Source organism: Dasypus novemcinctus, chromosome 16 (genome assembly GCF_030445035.2).
Source record: "Dasypus novemcinctus isolate mDasNov1 chromosome 16, mDasNov1.1.hap2, whole genome shotgun sequence".
In the NCBI taxonomy this organism is placed as follows: domain Eukaryota; kingdom Metazoa; phylum Chordata; class Mammalia; order Cingulata; family Dasypodidae; genus Dasypus; species Dasypus novemcinctus.
In genome coordinates this window covers 16,674,055-16,683,784 of record NC_080688.1, presented here as the reverse complement: position 1 = coordinate 16,683,784, position 9,730 = coordinate 16,674,055, and the positions used below count along the sequence as shown (strand labels likewise).

The 9,730-nt window shown below is 42.8% G+C and overlaps 1 long non-coding RNA gene across 1 annotated transcript; it reads right to left on the bottom strand.

The window, feature by feature from the left end:
- Nucleotides 1-3,183: 3,183 nt before the first annotated feature.
- Nucleotides 3,184-5,933, bottom strand: LOC131273625 (uncharacterized). Its single transcript, XR_009180873.2, has 2 exons — nt 5,776-5,933; nt 3,184-4,233 (listed from the first exon to the last, which is right to left on the bottom strand). It is a non-coding gene; the product is annotated as an uncharacterized lncRNA (long non-coding RNA).
- Nucleotides 5,934-9,730: the final 3,797 nt, after the last annotated feature.

The following is a 9,730-nucleotide window of genomic DNA, read 5'->3' as shown; positions in this document are numbered from 1 at the left end:
CTCATTATCTCAGCTGCCGTGCTTACCACAGTTGGATGCTGTATCATTATATGTGCCTGAGGGCTAGTTCATTGAAATGGTTTCATTGAAACCGCCCTAATCAAACAAATGCCCATACAGTGTAGGCAAAACAATCTGTACCCCCTTAAAGAAGGAGATTCCTATGATGAAGAGTGTGAGATAGCTCTTAGAAAATTTGAAGAATGGGAATGTAAAGACTAAAAAGAGTTTAAAAGAAAGAGGAGCAATTGTAAGAAATGAAGATTAGCTTAGTTTTCACATAAAGGAAGAAAATATTAATGTAACCTGGCAGCCTACTGCCTCAGGCTCCCACTCCTGGGTTAAGCAGGAACAAAGAAAACCAGCCTAAGCCAGTCCTATAGGCAGTAAAAAAGATGTCCAAGAAAGAGCTAAGTCAATACCAATTCAGGACTAAATTCTATTCCTTACTTGGCAAAGGGGAGCAGGTAAAAACTAAAATGGTTGGAATGTGATGGGGAAAGTGGTTAATCACAAATTTTTGTGTGGGAAAGTTAGATCTTCTCAGATAGGTTGTAACTTCTGAAGTATTCAGTCTATGGAGAAGATTGGAGAGGAAGGGTTTGCATGTTGGGCTTAGGGGTATAAATTATGTCATTCTTCTTTGTTCAGGACACCAGCCACGTTTTCTGGTTGTGCGCCCCTTCTTGCAAGATTGAGAATAAATTCTTTTCTTCTCCACAATCGGGTGAGCCTTTATTTTCTTCCAGAAGATTTCTTTCTTACAGTTATTGATCTGGTCTTAAGAGAAGTTATAAAATGTTTTCCTTTATCATCTGAGTATTCTGCCAAGAAGACAGTTAATGTTTATGTTAACTTTATCATATTTTATTCTTTTAGAAGGCAAGTCTTCTCACTTTAAAGAATCTAAGTCTTTCCTTACAATTGTGTTAGTTCCTGTTTTATTCCTTTATTGTCACTTTGGTTAAACAGGGAACCAAATATTGTCTCATAGCAACCCATTTTCTTATTTAAACACAAAGTTTAAACCTGGCAAATTTTAACATTTTGGTTTTGTCTTTCCAAAATTAAACCCTAAACGATATCTTTTCTTTCCAGCTGTTAAAAAGACTTTGTACATGCACTTTATAAAAAGTTAATGAAGTGCTAAAGATAGTAAGTAATTTGATATAAGTTACATGAGAAATGTTAAAAAATTGAAAGGGATTTCCTAACCTTCTTACAAATTTGGTTAAATTTGTAAGTATGAATATTGTTTATGTAACTATTTTAAAATTATATACAATTCCTAAAGACTTGACTTCACTGTCCATGTTATATCCTATACAGATCTGTGTAATGTTAAGCAACAATATGATATTGTTAGTTGTGGCTTTAATTATTCTTGGAAAAACTTTACATGCCATAGAAACAAATTTACTGTCAGTTATATTATTTTGCTCTGATGCTTCTCTAAAAAGTACACCAGAAGAGAATCAAGACAAATAGATAAATTAGGTTCTACCTGTTAATTAACAGAAATCCTAGTTTAAAAAAAGTAAAACAGGACAAAACTACTGCTATACAATGATTAATTATCAAATGTTTTTTTTTTCCTATAAATAGCTTCATTTAGAAAATACTCATAAGGAAGCTGGAGCCTAGATTACAAGCTCTTGAAGCAGCCATACCTATTCCTGGGCTTTAGTTATTATTTCTCTTTCAAATACTTTGCTCCTTCCATGTGTAACCTAATTCCTCAGAGTTCAAGTCATCCAGCTCTGGAAGTACTGCAGGAGTGGCATGACTCAACACAGCAACTGTTAGAGAAACTGAAAAGGAGATCAGACTTCAATTAGAAATATAAGTGAGACTGATCTCATTTTAGAAAATCTAAATCTAAGATGAACCCTGCCATACGCTGATAAGCGAAGCTTGACTGCAGATGACCGGTGGGCATGGCTGAAATGTGATAATGATCACATGGTATATTCCCCAGGATCCTGCCTCTGCTCTGCCAGGGCATTCAGTGGAGTGCTTTAACTATAGCTCCAGTCAGAGCTAAGCCTGAGTGAAATGTATGGCAAGTCATTTATTTGAAAATAATTAATTTTTAAACTTCACAAAGACTTAGAAATTAGTAGTTGTTTAAAATTGTCTAGCCTTTGTTGTCTCACATTTTTGAATTTAAAGCATTTACTAAATGATTTTATAAACAAATCAGTTTTATAATTTAAAAGAACATTAACATTAGATACCTTCATTATCTGTTGAGTGGTTTATAGACTTATAAAATTGATCCAGTAGTAAATACAGAAACTCTCTTTGCCAGAGAAAAAGAAGCCAAGTAGTTATGCAGTATCAGGCTGCTTATAGCTTTTGGAGAAATAAAATTAAAAACAAAATCTGCTCCAAACCAGAAAATCTCTCCACAAAAGTAAAAGAAAAAGAAAAACATTTTTATTAATGAAGACGCATTAAACCAGAATGTGATGCATCACAATCTGTTAGAGACTGTGAAGAGAAAGAAAACTCACCCTTTCTATGTAGTTAAGTGGATATGATCCATTGCATACATGTTTTCAAGATATTTCCCATACCACTATGTATAACACATCTCCTCCCAGAAATATGGGAGGTACAGGTGATATTTTCTTTGAATATGAAAGAAAGGGCTTCTATCCTTGAGGAACATTCTTGAGTAGTGATGTTTGTAAGAGATTTATTTAACTTTTTTTTTTTAATTACACACATTTCAAAAGGACAGAGAAAACATAATTAATTGTAATTTTTCTAAGGTAAATACTAAAAGAAATGAGAGGAAGGAGAGAAGTCTCTTCCCTTATTTTCAACAAGGAGAATTAAGCATCTTTTTTTTTTTTTTTATTGTATTTTCCCTTACACACCACAGTGCAATTTAGTTGGGAAAATTGGAAAGATAATTTCATGAGATTAACTTTAGGTTCATGTGCCCGAGAAGATGAAAATTCAATGGATTTTTAAAAGAAATAACAGTATTTCCTTTGATAATATTACCTGCAAAAGTCATTTAAAGCATAACTTTAAAATATAGCAACTCTTTGAACTTTTAAACATCAAACAAGACAGGTCTTGTGTGCAGAGGCTGAAGAAGACCTTAAGGTAATGTTGTAGAATTTGAGAGAGGTTCAATTATTTGCATAAAGAGAGGCCAGCACTCAGGAATGATTTTTGAGAAGGAAAAATGGTTTATTGATGGCTGGCCAGACTCCGGAGCTTTCTGTTTCAATCCCGAGCCCCAACAAGATTTTCGAATCCCTTTTATACAGAGAGGAAAGGCCAAATGGTCCCTTTGTTTCAGTTCTCAATAGGCTTCAATTAGCATATATATCTTTCACATCTTAGGTAAGCTTTTAGCATGGATTTCATACATTCTAGATAAGCTTTTAGCATATTTTGTTTGCATTTCCCCTAAATACTTAAAGTTTATAGACCTTGCATTATTAAACTGTTTCCTGGGACTGGAGTCATTGCCATTGTTACCAAGGGCAGAACTGCAGCCTCTTACCATCACACCCACAAGTCAGAGAGCTTAGGTTATCTCTGAAGAGACAAAGCCTCCCACCCATAGCCCACATCAGTAAATGCCAATGCTCCAAGCTGTTCTTGAAAAGACAGAGTATTTATGTGAACAGTCACCAAAAAATGCAGCTGTGCTTCCACAGAGAGGAAACTGTAGTGAATTAACTCTTTTTAAGAAAGTTTATCAGGAAGGCTTGTATTTCTCAGAAAATACTGGAGAACATTCAGATATTTGCTCACACAGAGATGAAGTTAGTAACAGGACAGTTAAAATTAATGCTTTTCTTTAGATAGTATCTTTCCTGAAGAACATAATGTTCTTACGCTGTTGTTCCATCTCACACTAGCATGGATCAGAGCTCCAGGCGAAGCTGGCCATCCCTGTTCTGTATTACAGAGAGTAGCGAAAAGGCATTGCATAATTGGTGCTTCATTCCGGAAGTAGGACTCTTAGGACCTCCCATCATAGTGAGCGGGGATTTTACTCCCTGCTTCTGTGCCAGAAAACATGTGTTGGCTGCCGTTGCCTCCTGTTAGAGTATCTGCACCCCAAAGTGTGTGATCCCAGACTGCTTTCCGCTGGCTGGTGAAGGAAGTTCATTTTATTAGCAATGTATATGCTCATTAGTATCCTGGTGTGACAAGGCAGTAGGCTCGCTTTCTTATTCCAGAAACAAGAAGACAAAATCAGGCCTGAAAGGAAAAATGTGACAAAACAATAACGGATTAATTCTCCACTCCCCCACCCCCCTTTAGGTCACAGGATGTTATTTCTACACATTCTTAGTAGTAATAACATAAACACTGACTCTGATATCCCACCTTTGTTTTCGTAAGGAGTTTCTAGAATGTAGATTGCCACTGATTTTAGCTCCTGCACTCTAAGATGATCTTTTCTCTAAATGCTTAAATAGTGATTGAAATGACTACCTTAGTTTGGACATTGTATGTTTTTCTCATTGGAAAGATGGAAATACTTTGTTTTTAGAAAATCCAAGGAACATCTGTTTTTTTCTCTATTGTTTTAAAATGCTGTAAAATGAAGTTGGTTGCTGAGTTTTCTTATTTCTTGACCAACATTTGACAAGAAAACTAGAAAGAACTAAAAATTACTTGAGCAGTGTAAAACACAGCCTAAATTCATTTAACACATCTACATCTCTGCCTGTTCTCCTGTCTTCATTATGCCTTGGTCAGGTTCCAGTAGAGAATTTTCTGCTTAAGATTCAGAAGTAGCTAGCACAGGGCAAGGATCTTATGTTTACCAGGACAAAATTCTATTTACAAGTATTTTATTCCTGAATGAGCAATTTGTGTAAAGTCTTCTTTTCCTAGAAACTCAATACTAATAGAAAGATTATTAAGGAAAGTATTGTGATTTGGAATAATTGAAAACAACTTAACTAAAAGCAGATTTGTAAAAATAATTCTCTTATCAGTGGAAGTCAAAATGCATGAAATAAGAAACAAGCACCAATTTCCTAAATACAGTATTTTAGGGCTTTTCCCTTTAGATACCAGTGGAAATTTCTATTAATTCCTAGTAGTGTCATTAGAACTATGTATTAAATTGCAATGGTCATGGGAATATTCCATGAAAAATATCTTTCTATGGGATTCACAATCTTCTTGTGGCTATACCTGGAAACAATTGGACTGATGGCATTTTCATAGCCTCCTCAGGAAACATCATTTTATATATATATATCTGTATGTGTACACATGTATATTTTTATTTTGCATGTATATATATATATATATAACATAAAATTTGCCATTTTAACCATTTTTTCCCAAGTTCTACTCAATTTATTCATTTTTTAAAAGATATTACATTAAAAAAAATATGAGGTCCACATTTGCCCCCACCGCCCCCACCCCACCACTCTCCCCCCAATAACACTCTCCCCCATCATCATGTCACATCCATTGCATCTGCTGAGTACATCTCCGGGCATCGCTGCACCCCATGTCCCGTGTTCCACACCATAGCCCACTTTCCCACGTTCCATCCAGTGGGCCGTGGGAGGACATACAAGATCTGGCAATTGTCCCTGGGGCACCACCCAGGACAACTCCAAGTCCCGAGAATGCCTCCACATCTCTTCTCTTCCTCCCCTTCCCCACACCCAGCAGCCACCATGGCCACTTTTTCCACATCAATGCCACATTTTCTCAATTATTAACCACAATAGTTCATGAGTAGAATATCATTAAGTCCACTCTGATCCTTACTGTATTCCTCCTTCCTGTGGACCTTGGCTTGGTTGTGTCCATTCCACATCTATGTCAAGAGGGGGTTTAGATTCCACATGGATATTGGATGCAACCCTTCTGCTTTCAGTTGTAGGCACTCTAGGCTCCATGGTGTGGTGGTTAACCTTCTTCAACTCCATGTTAGCTGAGTGGAGAAATTCCAATAAATCAGAGTGTAGGAGCTGAAGTCTGTTGAGGCTCAGGGCCTGGCTATCATATTGTCAGTCCAGAGATTCAAATCCCCTAGATATATCTTAAACCCCAGCACCAACTACAATTCCAGTAAAGTAGCATGAAAGTCTTTTGAAAAGGGATCTCATCTGAGTCCAGCTCCATCATGCAGAAACACCAGCTCCAAAGAAGGGCCAACTGACATGGCAGTGAACCCCATCTGCCATGACCATAGAACCTGTGGGTCTCTTTAGCCCTCAAAAGGACCAATATCTGGGGTTGTATCTACTTTATTTGTCTCTGAGACTCTGCTCAGGTGTGCATAAGGGCAATCCTTCTGACAACCTCCAGACTCTTTTTTAGAGACTCATAGCCATATAAACTCATTTGAGCTTTCCATTTCCCCCTTAATTTAGGTGAAACAGCATTTTTAACTCCTGTTATTATATGTAGACAGGGATATTCTGCTGGTCCGCGTTGAACCTTTAAATCAAGGTCATTTTCTAGTTCCATCATGAGCTGGTACTTGGTAGTGATCCCTCAGTGCCAGGGAGGCTCATCCCGGGTGTCGTGTGTGTGTGTGTGTGAAAGTTTGAGTGTGTGCATCTGTGCTCAAGTGAGGCTACTGAGAGGTAAATGGCCAGGACCCGGGAGGGACAGCCAGGGTTCTCAGGATCTCCAGGGCTCTCATTCCCAAAGCAAATCCTTGCAAGCATTGATCCCTGGCCTAGGAGACCCTAACTCCATCTTATCTTCTAGACTTATCTATATTCCTGGGCCTTGAGGGTAATCTACTTCTCTCGTGGCCTCAGTTTCTAGTTTTATACGTAGTAGTTGGACATGGAACTGAATAAGTGGCTGGTCAGAGAGGGCAGTGGTCAGTTCTCTCCATATTGATGAAGTGTGGGCGTGGTAAGAGGCATTCCGACCTCCCAGGACAAGGAAAGAAGGTCTGAGCTGGGCATCACCTGCCAATCTACTGTCATCCTCAGCCTGGGTCATCCCCCGCTGGTCTCAGAGCAGGCCCCAGGGCTCTCAGCCGCTGTCTGCCGTGGCAGTGCGCAGAGAAAGGCTGCGCTCTGCTGCTGCCTCAAGGCCTGGCCTCTGTCTCCACAGTCCCGGGACATGGCCCTTGTCACCTCCCCCCGGAAGCAGGGCTTCTTCCCTGACGGTCCTGAGTCGCAGCTGGGTTCAGACTGAGCATAGGTGCTTAGGCTGCAGGCAGTGAGAAGACCCTTGGTCCCGCCCAGCCTTCCTCTCCCTCTGCCTGGTCTTACCCAGATGGGGTCCCAAGCCTTGCCTTAGGTGCCGCCGTTCCCACACCCCCCAGAAAGTCCCTACAGGCCAACGGCCGGCGGGTGGGGCGAGCTTTGGTGAGCGCATGTGCGCGCGCTCTCTTCTTAGGGTCTTTGGCTGCTTTAAAGGTGCTGCTCTCGGGAAACTTCTGGTGCGACATTCGGGTCCCTGGCTACTGTCCACTATGTGCTTCCAGTGGGACTTGGGGCCACCCCAAACTCAGCCAGGCCCTGCTCCTGATGGATATAGAGAGTTTGGAGACCCAGAGGATGCATAAAACTCTCCCCCCTCCCCAGCGGCAAGGTCCCCAGCTGCTTCCCAGAGAGCTCCGCTAAGAAGATGGGGTCAGGGTCAAGGTGGACCTGGAAGTCGGCAGCACCTGCTGAGGCCAGGCTGGACAGAAGTCTGGGCAGCCTCCCTCCTCTGCCTCTCTACCCCCACCCCATCTTTCCTGACAGGACCCCAGAAACAGAGGTCCAGTGCCCCAGACGCTCTCCTTGGTTTAACTGTGAACTGGAAGGAGGCAGGAAGAGGGTCGAAACACCAGGCTGAGGGTGGGGGCAGTTGCTCTGGTTGAAGAACCCCTCCTGTGCCTCAGAGAACTTCCCCATTTTATAGACTGAGCAGGCGGCACCAGCTCCAAGGTCCCAGCCAGAAAGTTGGGACTCATGGTCTCCCCCATTTCTGTTGCTCCTTCTGATGTTCAGAGGCCCTGTTCAGTGTTGAGTGCTCCCTGGACCAGGTGGATCTCCTAACATCCACCCTCTTTAGGCATCTTTATGTCCTCTGCTCCAAATTCCAACAACCCTTAGGAGGTAGGAGTCCAGACCCTACTTTCATTCAAGGAAACTGAGCCTCTGAGAAGTGACCAGTACAGGACTATGACCCAACTGTGGGTTTGAATCTAGTTCAGTCTGACCCCAGATGCTGTGCATTGCTCCAGTGCCCATAAAACTGGCCTCTGACATCAGCCTTGAGAAGACCGCTGGGTTAGAGGGAGGACCAATGCAGGCAAGGGGTCTTCTGTGGTGGGCAAGGGCTTGGCATGCTCCAAGGGTGAAGGAAACACTAGTAAAGCTGGATTGGGGGTGGGAGGGAGGTCAGCAGAGAAAGCTGGAGAGGGCATCTGCACCAGATTGCACAGGGCTGTGAAAACTGAGAAGAGGACCTGGGGCCACTGCAAGTTGGCAGGTGAATGGGGGACATGACCCATGCTGTCTTCTGAGAGCATCCATCCCAGAGATGGAGGGAGCTTAGGGGCACACAGTCCCTACCCAAACATGCATCCCAGAGCATCAGCCAGTGATAGGAGGCCTTCCTAATTCTCCTCTGTTCTCTAGGTGCTACGGAGGCTGCCCACTGTGATCTTGGGGTATGGGGTCAGCAAGCTGACTGGAGGCCCAGACAATGCTACATATCAAAGTGGTCATTCAGGAGGGGTCCATACCTAGAGAGGATGAGTGGGACACAAACCTAACTTCCTGGATGCTCTTCTACATGTTCCTGTTTTTCCTTTCCGTGTGGATGGTGCAGATGCAGCAATCACACCCCTGCTGGTCATAGAGCAGGAGCGAGTTGTTGTTGCAGCCTCCTAAGAAGGAGCACCTGTGTGTTGGCTGGACTGCAATGGGCAAGGCAGAGACAAACCCAGGAGTAGAAGGTGCAGCTGGAGGCTGAGCTGAGGCCTGAACACTGGGGGCAGCTGGATCAGCAGAACCCAAAGGCCTTGTGTCCAAGTCTGTGGGGCTTCTAGAAACTTTGTTCTGGAAACAGGGCTTATTGGCCGAATTTTAGGTATAGGTGTTAGAACACTGGCCCAAGAATGGAGCAGTCAAGAAAAGGCTGTCAGGGAGAAAGGACAGAAAGTCACCTTCTTCTGTTGGTCCCAGGACACACTGGGACATGTCTTATTTACATCTCTTCCCCCCTGATGCTGGAGGAACCAGCCAACTGCATGCTGAGCTTGTTGGCTATGTCTCTAAGAAGCCACACTTGAACTGGTCCCTGGAGTGGCAACTATCCTGGTGCTTGATGCTGAATTAGGGGTCTGGCAGCTGGATGGAAGTTCTGGCCTACACTGCATGCCCCTCCCCAGATCTGGCCAGCTACCATTGCTGTTTATATACAGGACATCCAGCTGCCTCAGAGATCACTGGGTGTTCCTGGGTGTGCCACCTGCTGATGGGGTACTGATCAGTCAACAGTACCCCATGCACTGCAGGTGCATCAGAGATCACTCAGCATTACTGCATCTCCCAATGATGAAAACTGAGGCCCAAAGTGACCAGGCAACTTGCCCCTGTCACATGTTGGGCAGGGGAGGGTTAGAAATCCCAGTACAGGTTGTTTGACTCCCAGGGAATTATGTGGACCCCTGGACTTCACTAATCCCCCATGTAGCTTACTCCTTGCCACTGCGGGTCAAGCCCCCCTACCAGTGTTTTACTCTGGCCTTGTACTCCAGGTC